Source organism: Pelodiscus sinensis, chromosome 2 (genome assembly GCF_052426305.1).
Source record: "Pelodiscus sinensis isolate ZL-2025 chromosome 2, ASM5242630v1, whole genome shotgun sequence".
Taxonomy (NCBI): domain Eukaryota; kingdom Metazoa; phylum Chordata; order Testudines; family Trionychidae; genus Pelodiscus; species Pelodiscus sinensis.
In genome coordinates this window covers 245,996,143-246,012,517 of record NC_143053.1, presented here as the reverse complement: position 1 = coordinate 246,012,517, position 16,375 = coordinate 245,996,143, and the positions used below count along the sequence as shown (strand labels likewise).

At 46.1% G+C, this 16,375-nt stretch overlaps 1 non-coding gene across 1 annotated transcript; it reads left to right on the top strand.

The window, feature by feature from the left end:
* Window positions 1–358: 358 nt before the first annotated feature.
* LOC112546866 (small nucleolar RNA SNORA76) lies at window positions 359–493 on the top strand. Its single transcript, XR_012902163.2, has one exon. It is a non-coding gene; the product is annotated as a small nucleolar RNA SNORA76 (small nucleolar RNA).
* Window positions 494–16,375: the final 15,882 nt, after the last annotated feature.

Here is a 16,375-nt window from a genome sequence, read left to right as displayed (position 1 = left end):
CGTGATGATTCTCCTTACACGGGTTAGAATGTCTGATGTGGATGAAATGAAGCCATGTCTAAGCTCCCAGCACTGGGTCCTGCGGGCCTGCATCCTCCAGAGCCTCTTCCTGCCCTGTGGGCTGGGCCCATCCCCGCCCCCATGTGTGCATTGGGCCTGTGCTCTGGGGCTGCAAACCTCACCAGGCTCCTGGTCCTTTCAGGCTCATCAGGAGCTGTCCAGAGCCCTTCTGCAGTCCCTGGAGAGCTCCTGCCAGAAGTGGTTCCCATGCCCGCTGACCTGCACTTGTAAACAGGGCAAGAACGTCCAATAAAACAGCAGCAAAATGTCTGAGCTGGTGTCCTTGCTGAGCTGCACGGCACTGCCTTTGAGTGGGCACAGTGTCCCTCCGATGGCTTTACTGGCTACGCAGCAGTGCAAGAGGAAAAGCTTGTTCGTAACTGGTGCTGCTTGGCTAAAACCTAAGCAGCACTTTTAAGAGTGTGCTACAGGCTAGTATCAAGGTAATGGTGAGAGCTCACTTGAAGACTATGATTACACTGACCCACTTGGCCTCGCTGGCTGCAGGAGCCAGCTGAAGGTGGGGGTAGATGGCCTAATGGATAAGGCATCGGCCTAATGGATAAGGCATCAGCTAAAGGTAGGGAGGTGGAGTGGGTCCCAGTGGCCTAATGCAGCGGTGCTCAACCTTTTTTAATTTGTGTCCCCCAGGGCCAGGAAAATTTTGGTTGAACAAAAAAACCCCCCAAAACAAAACAGAAAATCCCATTTTTTTCAGCCCCCTTTATTTTCAAGCGTCGGTCCGCTCCCCTACCACTCCTCCAGCCCCTGCTCCTGCTGTGCACACATCGGACGCCGAGCTGGGAAGACAAAATGGTGGCCGGCCCGGCGCACCCCTGGCCTAATGGATAAGCAGCTGAAGGTAGAGAGGTGGGAGGGGTCACAGTGGCCTAATGGATAAGGCTCCAACCTCCGGAATCTGGGATCCAAGTCCCACTCCCCAAGGTCCCAGCAGAGGCTGGAGAACCATCTTCCTGCTGGTGGGGGGAGAGAGCCCCCAGGGGAACAACAGAGCACAGACACACTGCCTGGAGGCAGTGCTCCCTCATTCCTGAACTCCCATCCTCCTCACATACACACATCCTGCCAAGACGCCCAGCCAGCTCCTGCACTCTCCCTACTATCCAGACCCCCTCCATGCCCAGCCCGCTTCCACATGCAGGGGGGCCACAGGCCCCAGAGCAAGGGGAGACAGGTTCACTCCCTCAGAAGAGGTGGGGCCCAGGGCAGTCAGTCCTTGGCACTGCCTGGGCCACAGAGCTGCTTCCCCCCAGCTGTGTGCCAGAGCTTGCCCAGCTGTTCCCGGGGCAGGCGTGGCAGGCAGCTTCCTCTGTGTGCCAGAGCTGGGGCCAAGAAGGCCCCAATTGGGCAGCGTCCTGTCCCCAGCTGCAATCCTGGCTGGCAGCATTGCAGCAAAGGTAGGAGGGGAGGCCTCAATCCAGCTGCAGTGATGCTGGCCTGGTCCCTCATCCAGCCACTGTTGCCTGGGTGCAGCAGACTAGACCTGGCCAGGTAAGGTAATCTGGCCCCAGGCCCCCCTACTTACTCTACTTCACACCTACTCTACTGCCCTGCCTCCTGCACTTCCCACACACCCTAACCCCCTGCACTGAACCCCTCATTCACTCCAATCCTGACTCCTGCACCCCCACATCCTCAGGCCCCTGCCATAAGATTGACAGAAACCAGCCTGAATGCGTGCATGAAGTTGGACTTGATCAGTTAGGTTGTAAATGTCAAAGAAACGTACAAAAAGATGCAGCAGCAAAAGTCCATTAAATAAAGTCTGAGTACCTTTCATTTATGCTGTTATTAACCATCATGTCAATTATCTATAATATTAAGTTGTATATTTTCAGTCATGCAAATGGGCATTCTTATACAGCTCTTTGTTGACCACTTGTTCTGAATTTTGATGTAGTTTGGCTCTTTGGTTTGAAAAGGTTGCCAACCCCGACATATGCCAACCCCGACCTATACCAACCATGCACTAAATGGTTCTTCAAATTGTAAGGTGGATTTTTATATCTATACAGCCACTTTGTTGTCTAAAGTAGGAATAGCTCAGAAGAATGCCCCTTTACAGTCATCGGATGGTGGAAAAGTCTGGTTTCCATATACAGGCAGTCCCCGGGTTACGTACAAGATAGGGACTATAGGTTTGTTCTTAAGTTGAATTTGTATGTAAGTCGGAACTGGTACATATTGTAGGGGAAACTCTAGCCAAACATTTCTCCAGAGCTCAGTTTTATTCTCCCACACCTCACTTCCCTCAGTCCTTTATTCTCAAGCTGAGGTGTCTGCTGAGAAAAGCCGCTCCGCGTCTCCCTGGTCTGCTGCGGGGGGGGGGGGGGGGGGGGGGGGGAGCGGCGCTAGCTTTGCGTCTCCCTGGTCTGCTGGGGGGAAGCAGCTAGTGTGGGGTTGCCTCACCCCGTTTGTAAGTAGGGATCTGATGTAAGTCGGATCCATGTAACCCGGGGACTGCCTGTACTGTGATTTTATGAGTGCAGCAAATGTCACCCTACCACATGTTGCCTTGCCTGAAAGAGCAGTTGTAATTCCAGAGAAGGGATGGTACCATGTTAGCCTTTGTACAATGTCAGTAGTAACCATAGTCTGAAGGGGGTTGTCTACACTGCCACCCTAGTTCGAACTAGGGTGGCTAATGTAGGTAATTCATGTTGCAAATGAAGCCCGGGATTTCAATATCCTGGGCTTCATTTGCATCTTGCCGGGCGCCGACATTTTTAAATCCCCGTTAGTGCGGACTCTGTGCCCGGACTCGTGGAACGAGGTGTAACGGTAGTTTGAATTAGAGAGCCTAATCTGAACTACCTACTCCGTGCCGCGTGTAGCCGCGGGCACGGAGTCCGCACTAATGGGGATTTAAAAATGGCGGCGCCCGGCAAGATGCAAATGAAGCCCGGGATATTGAAATCCCGGGCTTCATTTGCAACTTCGATTGCCTACATTAGCCACCCTAGTTTGAACTAGGGTGGCAGTGTAGACATACCCAAGTATATAAACAAAGTCCTACAATCACCCAGGACTATTCTGCATTTGGATAGGACTGCAGTTTTTATATTACTACCTCCAACTGTAAATATGCATTCTGGAGATTTTAACTATACTTTTAACATTAGTTCAGCTCTTTTCACACCAAGTCCACGTGAAATTCTAGAAGGCACCTTTGAAATCATAATATATTAGATATCAGAATTTGTATTTCATTGCCCCTTTGATATGTTATACCAATCACTGATATACTTACCTTACTAATATTTTCCAGTGCCGCAGGCACAAATAATACTCTTTGAAGGAAACATTATATATACTAAGAATAATTTTATTGCACCAGTGCTTTTGGAGCTATTCTGGACCATATTCAGCAATAAGGGTTGGCACTGCATGGGACATTAAGTCAGCAGGTGTTTAACAGTCCAATACAGACACTTTGGATCATAATGTCCAACACAGTGAGAAGCTATACACTGTAGCCTCAGGCATCTGTGATTTTTTTCTCTTTCCATTTTAAGGCTTTTAAATGGAATGGTAAATATGATTTACTACCCTAGGAAGATAGAAAATGTTTTCTGAGAGCACATTCAGCTTGTCTAGATATGACTGCAGAAAAAAAAGATTTAAAGAAAATATCACCTTCTAACCACATCTTTGTAATAAATGTGTTCAATTTCATCTTTCCATTTTGTATTACTTATACATGGCCTTTCTCTGAATATAATTTTTAAATTTTTTATTTTAGGTGGAACAAGCAAGTAGTATGTATACTAATGGCGATCTTTTTATACAAAATACCTTATTTGAGTTATACTCATTTTGGTGACATTCTTAAATACCTTTTAAGGCATTTTTTATGTGAGTGGCCGATTCTCTGTATCTTGTCTTCAGCTTAAGATTGGATGCCTTTCTGGGAGATATGCCTCAGTCAAACACATGGGCTACGTCTAGACCACATCCCTTTTTCGTAAAAGATCAAACTAGCTACAGGCATAAAGGGAAACAAGAAGACCTTTTATAAATACATTAAAAGCAAGAGGAAGACCAAGGACAGGGTAGGCCCACTGCTTAGTGAGGAGGGAGAAGCAGTAACAGGGAACTTGGAAATGGCGGAGATGCTCAATGACTTCTTTGTTTCGGTCTTCACCAAGAAGTCTGGTGGTGTGCCTAAGGTAGTGAATACAAGCAGAGAGAGGGTAAGTTTAGAAGATAGGATACACAAAGAACAAGTTAAAAATCACTTAGGAAAGTTAGATGTCAGCAAGTCACCAGGTCCTGACGAAATGCATCCCAGGATACTCAAGGAGCTGATAGAGGAGGTATCTGAGCCTTTAGCTATGATCTTTGAAAAATCATGGCAGACAGGGGAGATTCCAGAAGACTGGAAAAGGGCAAATATTGTGCCCATCTATAAAAAGGGGAATAAGAACAACCCAGGAAACTACAGACCGGTCAGTTTAACGTCTGTCCCAGGGAAGATAATGGAGCAGGTAATTAAGGAAATCATATGCAAACACTTGGAAGGTAATAAAGTGATAGGGAATAGCCAGCATGGGTTTGTGAAGAACAAGTCATGCCAAACTAATCTGATAGCTTTCTTTGATAAGATAACGAGCCTTGTGGATAAGGGAGAAGCGGTGGATGTCATATACCTAGACTTTAGTAAGGCATTTGATACGGTCTCGCATGATATTCTTATTGATAAACTAGGCAAAAATAACTTAGATAGGGCCACGATAAGGTGGGTGCATAATTGGCTGGATAACTGTAGTCAGAGAGTTGTTGTTAACGGTTCTAAATCCTGCTGGAAAGGGATAACAAGTGGAGTTCCTCAAGGGTCTGTTTTGGGACCCGTACTGTTCAATATCTTCATCAATGATGTAGATATTGGGATAGAGAGTACGCTTATTAAGTTTGCAGATGATACCAAACTGGGTGGGGTTGCGACTTCTTTGGAGGATAGGGACATAATTCAAAATGACCTTAGCAAGTTAGAGAAATGGTCAGAGGTAAACAGGATGAGGTTTAATAAAGAGAATTGCAAAGTGCTCCACTTAGGAAGGAACAATCAGTTCCATACATACAAGATGGGAAGCGACTGTCTAGGAAGGAGCATGGCGGAAAGGGATCTAGGGGTCATAGTGGACCACAAGTTGAATATGAGCCAACAGTGTGATGCTGTTGCAAAAAAAGCAAATATGATTCTAGGTTGTATCAACAGGTGTGTTGTAAGCAAAACTCGTGAAGTCATTCTGCCGCTCTACTCTGCACTAGTTAGGCCTCAGCTGGAGTACTGTGTCCAGTTCTGGGCGCCACATTTCAAGAAAGATGTGGAGAAATTGGAAAGGGTACAGAGAAGAGCAACAAGAATGATTAAAGGTTTAGAGAACATGACCTATGAAGTCAGGCTTCATGAACTGGGCTTGTTTAGTTTGGAAAAAAGAAGATTAAGGGGGGACATGATAGCGGTTTTCAAATACCTAAAAGGGTGTCACAAGGAGGAAGGCAAAAATTTGTTCCTCTTGGTTTCTGAGGACAGGACAAGGCTTAAAGTGCAGCAGGGGAGGTTTAGATTGGACATTAAGAAAAAATTCCTAACTGTCAGGGTGGTCAAATATTGGAATAAATTGCCAAGGGAGGTGGTGGAATCTCCCTCTCTGGAGATATTTAAGAACAGGTTAGATAGACATCTGTCAGGGATGGTGTAGACAGAGCTTGATCCTGCCTTGAGGGCGGGGGGCTGGACTCGATGACCTCTCGAGGTCCCTTCCAGTCCTATTATTCTATGATTCTATGATTCTATGATTCTATAAATTAGACGTGTCACAACTGCTAATGAAGCGGGGATGTAAATCTCCCCTGCTTCATTAGCATAAAAATGGCTGCCACTTTTTTTCGGCATGGAGCTTTGCCGGAAAAAAGCGCCAGTCTAGACGCTGATCTTGCGGAAAATAAAGCCTTTTCCGAAAGATCCCTTATCCCTTATTTCATAGAGGTATCCTTTCTTACCAGAGGAGAATACGGTGGTGTGGGTATTTTCTTAGGGTAACTTGTTTATTTAAACTATGTACACCAGTCATTGAACAGCAATGGTCACTAAAAGCTTACAGTCAATCTCCTTTGTGAAATCTTAGCAGCCCAAACACCAGTGCTGGGCTCTCAGGAAGAAACAAGGCACCAGATTTGGCACCAGAGAGATAGATGAATGCATAAAGCAAAAAAAAAATTGCTGTTTGAAGTAGCTTTCCCCAAATCATCTACATCACAAACTTAAAAACCCAACAGCCTTTCTTCAAAGACTGCATAGGTCACACACTAAACTTCTAAGACGGTGCATAATAACACCCTTTACTGATTCCTGCCAAAACAATATGAATGTGGATTATATTTGTACTTGCTGGTCAGATAATTAATCTGTGCCTGACAGTTTGAGGATTAAAAGATACTGATATTTAAAGGATTTTTACAGTGATATTTGCTTTTACTAGATCTCTGTCTTCGAAATCTCCTCACGTCGTTTGTTGGGAACTGACTGTGCACAGCTCCTAACTCTGTGTTCAGCATTTCACAGGCATGGGGCTTGTGCTCAGATATTCCATCCAGCGGGCTGCTAGAAGGGAAGGGCCTTATGGAACGGGCAAGGAAGTGAAGAAAATCTTTCTCAGGTTTAACATTGCTTTGGCATTCAAAAGCACATAGGCATTTTTGTAAGCTTCAGATTTAATCCATTATATCTATATAAAGTATTTCATTAGAGGGTCCAGTCCCTTTTTGCATCATATTTTGTACAGTGCATCTCCAGAAAAAGCCCTTGGGAAATATTAGAAGCAGGACCCTATTTGTGTTCCACTTCCTGGCTTTTCTTCTCCAAAATGATTCTGTGACAAGTGTGCTTAAAAATCCATTACAATTGCTGGATCAGGTTGTTTGGAGAAAGAAAAGGGAAAAAAGCAACATAAACAAATTTATATTTCAAGTGCAATTCATGCTGAAACACTCTGCTGTGGCCTAATTTAAAATGCAGACAGATTGGAACAAATAATGCAAAACCACTTTGTTTTAAAATATTGGTATAGATCAAAATGTATTATTCAAGTATGCTCTCTTTTGTAATAGAAAATAGTTTACGTGTATAGCCTTATATGAATAAGTAAGTATGAAGCGTGAAAAGGCAGTGACACATGCGACATCTCTTCATCTACTGTGAGTTCTGTAAATCACAACAGACACTCTCAAAGGATGCCTGCCTCAATGTAAAGTCTAATATCTCCTCCCTTCTTTTTCAAAAGTTCTGGCAAACCTTTTCTCTCCTTCTGTATCCTCTCTGATTTTTCTTGGACACGTGCAAGAAATTTATTTCTAAATTTCAATCCAGCATTGTCCCGGTTTACAACATTCACAAGGAAATGCTTCTTCACACAGTACATAGTCAACCTGTGGAACTCCTTCCAAGGGGATATTACAATGGCCAAATGTGTAACTGGGATAAAAAAAGAATTGGATAAGTTGTTGGACGATAAGGCCATTAATGGCTATTAACCACGATTATCAAGTTGTCTCTAAGGGCACATCTACATAGAAGTGTTACTTTGCAATAACTCGCTTTTTTTCTGAAATAACTAGGTGAGTGTCCACAGAGCAAACCCATTATTTTGAAATTATTTTGAAATAATGGGCATCTTATTTTGTAACCGTCATTTTACAAGGAATAACAAGTGTTTCAAAATAGTTATTTCGAAATAGGGCATGTATAGACGGGGCAGTTGTGGTCATTTCAAAATAAGTGGCTTCCATGGCTTCCTGCGGGTGCCCTGCTGGCCACTCTGGCCACACTCAGGCTATGTCTAGACTGCAAGCCTCTTTCGAAAGAGAGCGTCTAGACTGCACGGAGAAATTTCAAAAAAGCGGCTTGCTTTTTCGAAAGAAAGCATCCAGTGAGTCTGGATGCTCTCTTTCGAAGAAGCCCTATTTACATTGAAGAACGCCTTCTTTCGAAAGAGGAACTTTCGAAAGAAGGCGTTCTTCCTCGTGAAATGAGGTTTACCGCCATCGAAAGAAAAGCCGCGTTCTTTCGATTTAATTTCGAAAGAACGCGGCTTGAGTCTGGACGCAGGTGAAGTTTTTTCGAAAAAAGGCTACTTTTTTCGAAAAAACCCCTGAGTCTGGACACAGCCTCAGCAGGACTCTATAGTTCCCCTTCCTCTACAGGCTTTAAAGCTGCAGCCACAGTGGAAACTGTGTGTGGCACACAGCAGGCCCAGCTTGTGCCATGCCACACAGCAGCGCCCAGCTCAGTTTACACCTGGTGGGAGCTGGTCTAAGAGGCCCGCAGCATGCGTGTGGTATACACAGCTTCTGTGGACCACATGGTTGCTGCCATAAAGCTCTCCAGCAGCTGCCCACACTCTGCTCCTCCAGCTTCTCCTCCAGGAACTCTCCCCCCACCCACATGGCTGCCAAGGGCCATGTACAAGAGGCTGTAGGACAGCCCAAAGCAGGCACCACTCCTAGCCCCAGCCCTGAGCCTCTCCTTCCCTTTCCACCTCCCTCCTTTTCCAAGTCCCTCCCCAGCAGCAGTGGATATAGGGCAGGGCGAGCGGAGTGGCTGCCCCAGGCCCCGCGCTGCAACCGCGTGGGGCCCAAACAGCTGCTTGAGCCACTTGCTCCCATGTGGTGTCCCAGCTGAGCGGCGCAGACCTCAGCAGAGGGCCATGGTGGGAGGCGAAGGGGGGTGGGGTGGTGATGTACACAGCTGGAGGAGAAAAAGAGAGAGAGAGGCAGGAGTGGGAGGAGAAAAAGAGAGAGAGAGGCAGGAGTGGGAGGAGAAAAAGAGTGAGGCAGGAGGGGGAAGAGACTTAAATACAAATGAAAATTGTAATTATTAATGCAGAATTTTGTTTAAGAATGACTTACAATATAATTAAAATAAAAATTATCCAATTAAATTAAGTTTCTATCAAATTTATCCAATTCACATTTAATATGAAAATAGCCTTTAATTTGCCCATTTGACGCCTTTTTCCTATTTTTTCTCCAAAGGGGGCCGCCGCAAAATTGTGCTGCCCTGGGCCCCGCAAAACTCTCATCCGCCTCTGCTCCCCAGTTACATTTATCCCAAATAAAAACCAGTTTATTCTTTAAAAATGAAAGGTCTGGTTTATTTTATCAAAGGGAAAGGGGGAAGGAAGGAGAAGCAGGCAGGGCAAGGGAGGGGTGGAGGAGGAATGGCACAGAGGGGCACTGCAGAAGCCCCTTATAAGGAGGTCCAGGGGAGAGTCTCACAATTGGCCCTGCCTGAAACTTTCCCTCAGGGTCTCCCAGATGTGCAAAGCCCCTTAATGGACCTGCCAGATGGCAGCCATGTGTGGCTATTCAAAGGCCCTGGCGAGCCGTTCAGCAGGAACATCTCCCCATTGTTCTCACAATATTGTGCAGGACACAGCATTCCTCCACTGCTTGTGGGATGTTCCAGTTGCTGAGATCTAGGTGGGTGAAGAGGCAGTGGAACCTCCCTTTGTGATGCCCAAAGTCGCCCTCCACCACAATGTGGGCCCTGCTGAGCCTGCCATTGAAATGTTCCTTTGTGGAATCCAGGTGTCCAGTGTAGGGCTTCATAAGCCATGGGAGCAAGGGGTAGACAGCATCCCTCACTATACGCATTGGCATGTCCGTATCTCCAACCCTGATGGTCTGGTCAGGGAAAAATGTGCCAGTGTGTGTCTTCTGGATCAGGCTGGAGTTGCGGAAGGTGTGGGCATCATGTGCCTTCCCCAGCCACCTGACATTAATGTTCGAGAAGTGGCACTGGTGGTCCACGATGGCCTGTGGGACCATAGAAAACTACCCCTTCTGGTTGATGTAGTCGGATGCCCAGTGGTTGGGGCCCCGGTTGGGGATATGGATGCTATCAATGGCCTCCCCACAGTTGGGGAAACCCATGGTGGAAAAGCTACTGATGATGGGTCCTCATCGCCCAGGAGGATGAGCCAGCACAGCAGGATGGTGTTGATGGCCCTCTCCACCTGTAGAAAGAGACAAACATGGAATTTCTGGGTTCCAGGGCCCTTTGGAGGTCCCCAAAGCCAGCCCTCCTTCCCCCTTACATCAGGCCCAACCCCAACTAACCCCATCCCCCATTGTGAAACTGGGACTGAAAAACCTTCTGGGAAGGGAGTTTCCACCATCACAACCTCCTTCCCTAGGGAACCCCATGCCAGCAGTTCACCACCCTCCCAATAATATAGGAAGAGAGTCATACCTGCATGACCATGACCCCAATGATCAATCTCCCCATGCCGAATTGGTTCCCAATGGAGTGTTAGCTGTCCAGCGTTATGAGCTTCCACGGTGCAATGGCGACCCACTTCTGGAGGGGGATCGTGGGACTCATGTGGGCACCTGAGAGCAAGGGTCAGCCACTCATACAGCTCCAGGAAGGTGTCCTTCCATTCTGGAGCCACTGCTGGTCATCCCACCGCTCCATGATGATCCAGTCCCAGAAGCGGCTGTACATGGTGCACTGGTGAGGGCAGGAGGGGCTATGCTGCATGAGCAGCATGTGGAGAGAGGTGAGGAGGTACCCTGGTGGGAGCTGCAAGTCCAGATTCTGCAGAGCCATGAGAGCAGCCTGCAAAAACTGCACCAGGAGGTGCATCATGAGAGTGAGGAAGCTGGTGACTGCTTTCCAGCAGGTCCGGCTGCATGGCTGGAGTGCTGTGGTGTCTGCAAGGGCAACCACACCATGCAGTGGAACGGGTTTGCTGTCCCTCAAGAAAGAAAAGAGCCTGAGACACAGCTGTCCTGATGCCCTACCTGAAGTGCTTCTGGGGGGAAGAGAGAGAGGGGAGACTGAAATGCAATTGAGGCTCCAATGTATATAGATGCTCTATTTTGAAATAGCTCAGCACTATTTTGATGGGCATTTGCTGTGTAGACACGCTATTTCGAAATAAGCTATTTCAGAGCTTTTCTTCCTAAATAGCTTCTTCTGAAATAAGCATGCAGTGTAGATGTACCCTAAGTCTGTGACTGGGTAAGGTACTCAGAAAGTCAGAGCTAAAGTTCAGCATAAGTAGTTAGGACATACTCTATAGGGCCATTCATGGAGAAGTGGTATGTTAACATGGAATGCTCCCTTAGATTATGTGCTAAATATTGTGCTAGAGCAGGGGTGGACAATAAGTTTGATGGAGGGCCATTCCAAAATTTTGGTGACTGGCAAAGGACTATAATTTTCTCTGGAAGAGGTACGGGGTCTGGGACCGAGGTTGGGTGCAGAAGGGATCCTGGGGTAGGAAACTGGGGTGCAGGAGAGGGCGTGGTGGCTGAGAGGGCATTTGGGTGAAGCAGGGGGCTGTGATCTGGGGCAGGAGTTTGGAGTGCAGGGTTGAGAAGGGGGTATGGATGCCAGAGAGGATTCAGGCCTGGGGAAGGGTTTTTGTAGAGGGTGTAGAGTCTTGGAGGGAGTTATCACCTGGGGAAAGGTTTGGCTGGGGACCTGGGGCAGGAGCAGGAGGCAGCCTGGGACAGGGAATTGGGGTGCGGGAGGGAGGGTGTCAAAGGCAGGCTCAGGAGGTGCTTACCTAGGCAGCAGGCCTTCAGGACCCCGAAGCAGGCGTCCTGCTTGCTGCTGCCCCAGTCTGCTCAAAATGGCTGGTGGCTCCTTAAGGTTCTCTGCTCTGGGAGCCGAGGGGAGGGGGGAACTTTGCACTCTGCTCCCGCTCACAGCACAATTGTTCAGCTCCTATTGGCCAAAAATCTGCCAACATGAGCTGAGAAATTGTACTAGCTCTCTGCTATGGGTGCTTTGGGGGAGGAGGAGGCTTTGTGCACTGCCCTCCCCTCAGCACAATTTCTCATCTTCTATTGGACTCCCCCTTTCCCCGGGGCCGAGAACAGAGCCACAGGGAGCAGCCAGTTGCTTGAATGAGTGTCCCTATGGGGCAGCCTGTGGGTTGGATCTGGCAGCCTGCTGAATCTGGCTCACAGGCTGCATCTTACCTATCCCTGAGGTAGAGTATCAGAGTCGTAGCCGTGCTAATCTGTATCTGCAAAAACAACAAGGAGTTCGAAGTGGGTTTTTGCCCATGAAAGCTTATGTCCAAATAAATCTTTTTTGTTAAGGTGCCACAGGACTCCCTCCATTATTATGCTAGACTATGTATTTGATCTTTCATTTAGCTCTGAGTACTTTTTGCACCCCTAAAGAAGAGGTCTGTGTAGCCTGGAAACTTGTCTCTCTCACCAACTGTGGTTGGTCCAATCAAAGATTTTACCTCACCCACCTTGTCTGGCTAAGGCTTTGCCTACATTACCACATATATCTGTAAAACTTCTGTCACTCAGGCTACATCAACATGGGGAAATTATTTCAAAATAATAACTCCCAAAATAACTATTTCAAAATAAGCATTATTCCTCTTCACAAGCAGGAGTTATTTTGAAATAACAAGCCCGTTATTGGTAGTGTGGGCGTCTTGGTAGTGTGGACACTCACCTTGTTATTTCAGAATAACTCCCCAGTGTAGACATGCCCTCAGAGGTGTAAAAAACTACCCCCCTGACTGACATAAATGTCACCAATGAAAGTACTGGCGTGGATAATGCTATGCTGCTGGAAGACACTTGCCTGCTGACATAACTACCACTGCTGGTTAGGGTTAGGTTAATTATGCTGGCAGGAGAGCTCTCTCCCACCAGCACAGAGAGGCTGCATGGGAGACTTTCGAGTGAAGATGCAGCAGTACAGTTGTGCCATGGTAAGGTCTGTAGTATAGATCTAGACTAACTTTCTTTGACTACAGAGACTTAAAGACAATGGGAAAGGCAGTAACTATACTATCTGAGGGGCTGTTATTCAATGCTGACTTGCACTGTACTGTTGTCCCTTGCTGATTGGAGTGTGTAGTTGAAATTCAGGGCTCTGCAGTGTTGTAAGTAGAAATTGACGGAGGCTGGTATTTTCTTTGATGCAATGTTATTTATTTATAAAGAATGCACTGAGTCCTATGTCTCCAAATGTAAGAAGGACCAAGAACAAAAGGGGCAGTTTCTTAGCTCATGCCTCCCCACCCCATGCCTCCATAGCCTATAGACCCAGCTCTCTCCAGCTCTTTCCAGGATCATACTGTGTTCACAGGCTACTGCTTGACTTGCTTTTTTTTGCCTCTGGCACTCTCCATTCTTGTCTTTTTCAGTCTTTTGTCTCTTCCAACCTTCCCATACGTACAAGTCTACTCCCACCCCAGAGAAAACAGTATTCCTTTCATGGGTGGGTCCACACATTTCTTTTGTCTTTTTCATACTTATCTTTATGTTAATTGAAGGATGAATTCATGTCAATGAATGAATGGCAATGAGATTTTACTTCAACCCATAACAAAGTTTTACCCACTTCATAACAGTATTCTCCCCTTTACTGGACCTTAGTATTACAGAGGAACCCAGATATTTGTCTTTCTACTTGAAGCACTGAGTTGATGGAACATTATGTAAAGCAATACTAGGGGCTCAATTCTGCCATTCAGCCTCAGGCAGAATTGTACCTTACTCCATCAGTTGTTCCAATGATGTCAGTGAACAATTTGTGGAGTAAAGTGATGGCGAGTGGTAGAATAATGCCCGAAAGCATCTGCAAAAGACTGACATTGGGTTACAAACCTCTCTATTTCCACCCCTTGTGTATCAGCAGTCCTGTCCTGCTCTCATAGCAAAAACTTCCTCTGACAAGTGGAATAGTCAACAATTGACATTTCTTCTCACGCGTGGAGGTTAACTGATCTGTGCCCTCTCTCAGGTAATTCCCATAATCTTCAAAGCAGGTCATTTTTGCACAGTATGGTCACTACTGTCCAATGGCTGGTGTCGCTAGATGTGTACTGTGTCTCTGGACAGAGCTCTCCTGGACACATGAGAAAATTACAACATGTGGCTGAATGATGGCATTTAGCCCTGCACTGGGAGTGGTACAGAGTCACAGTGCCCCATGGTGTTCTGCCTCAGGTCAAAGGTTCAAGGTATTTCTCAGCTCACCAAGCTGCAGAGTAGACCAGGTCTGCTAGGCAATGCACAAATGGCCATCCCCAGTGGGGACTGATCTCAGAACCTTTGGTTGTAAAAGCACAAGCGTCTACTCAGAATGCAAGCTCTTTACGGTGGGGACTGTCTTTTGGTTCTATGTTTGTACAGCATCTAGCTCAGTGGAGTCCTTGCACATGACTAGGCCTCATAGGTGCTACAGTAATATAAATCAGTCATAAAGATAAATAATACTGACTGATCTGAGAGACTCAGCTTTGTTATCTGGGATGTTGCAGACTTATCAACCTCTGTATGTGGGCCAGCCACCACAAGAGAGGGACAGAGAGCCACAACATGCATGTATGAGGAGCTGGTAGCTGAAATGCCTTTCTCCCTCCCCACTACTGCACAGGCATGCAAGGGCCAACCACAACGTTGCCCATAGTGAACTGCTAGCGCATATTGCTCAATGGGCAACCAATCTGAAAACGTTCCTTGAAACATGGAGAGCTGTTAAATAAAACACAGTTCCTGCTATCATCATTTCTGAAGGCTGAGAAGCACAGTCATTGACTGAGCCTCATGAGTTAATAATAAACATCCTAGGCCTCAGGGTACATCTACACTGCACTCTTAGTTCAAAATAAGCGACGCCATTTGAGCTCTGCAAATTGCATAACTTATTTTGAGTTTATTTTGAATAGACACCATTCCAAAATGTCCCATAATCCTCGTGGAACGAGGTTTACAGTGATGTCAGAATATCGTGCCAGATATTTCAAAAGCTATTTTGAAATAATGGGAGCACTGTCGGGACATGGAAAACGCTATTTTGGAATACTGGAAGTATCCCAAAATAGTGCCACTATCTACACGCACTCTGGCTGTTGTACCACCATTAGCTGCAGTGGGATTTTGCCCTACTTATAAATAAAAGCACTGAACACCTGAGCATAGTTGAGATTTTCAAAGCTGTCTGAAAGAAGTTACCAGAAATGGTGTGTCTAAAGCCCCAAGGCAGCTTCAAATATCCCACCATAAAGCCTCATCTGAGCTTTTCAGTGTGAAGGAGATCAACTATCGGTTCATGCTCATACTGCAGATGATAGACAAACCTCTCTCTTTCTGAGGGTACGTCTAGACTACAGGCTTCTGTCAACAAAGAGCGTCTACACTACATTCAGTTCTGTCGACAAAGCAAGCTGCTTTGTCGACATGGTAGTGTAGACGCAAAGGACAGTTTACATGCAATAACACCTTCTGTCGACAGAAACTCTGTTGACAGAAGGCGTTATGCCTCGTAAAATGAGGTTTACCAGCGTCGACAAAACTGCTGAGTTCTGTCGACGTTATGTCGACAGAACTCAGCGGTAGTGTAGACGTAGATATAGTTTTGTTGACAAAAGTCCACTTTTGTCGACCAAACTCTGTAGTCTAGACACACCCTGAGTGAACAAGGGCTAGTCTGGCCTTGAAATCTATGAAAAGCAAAGATTTAGCAGGGCTTTAAAATGCTGCATCTTATTAAACTGTACACCCTTCTGTGAAGCTTTGATCAGTTTCCTTTTGACCAACGCAACTACATGGGATCCCGTTTTGTACAAACCCAAAAGTCAGTTATTTATGTGGTGGCTAAGAGCTTGGGAAAATAAGTAAGCCCAGGTTTATACTAGGGAGTTATAACTCTCCTTATTTCAAAATAACCCATCATTTCAAACTAAGGGACTGGTTATTTCAAAATAATAACTCCTGCTTTCCTTGGAGAATAAGCTTATTTCGAAATAGTTATTTCAGAAGTTATTATTTCAAAATAAGTTATTTCGAAATAATTTCCTAGTGTAGACATGCTCTAAGTGAGGTCAGAGTAAGACTGTCAGAATCTCATACACCGGTGTTTGTCTCAGGGGGAGTTATCAGGATGGCACAATAAAGGGATTATGCATACACGTATTTAATGTTAGTCGGGTGCTTATGCTTCTTGGCAAATTGGGGCCTGAGATAATAGAGTGGTTGGCATTTTGTGATGGGTATATTACCGCCTCTTGATGAGTGACAGTCTTTCTTTAAGCAGTCATCTCACACTGCAGAACAGTTGGTGTTTTGGCATGTAGAAGATGTCCTTCCACCTTATACACACATTTTGCTGCAGCTGCTGGAATGGCAGGTTGGTTTTCAGTCTGTGCTAAAATACCAACTTTGCTAAAGTAGCTAAAAACTAGTGACAGTTTGTTCTGGCCGTAACAGAAAATCTGGAAGGTAGCTAGGTTCAAACAACAGG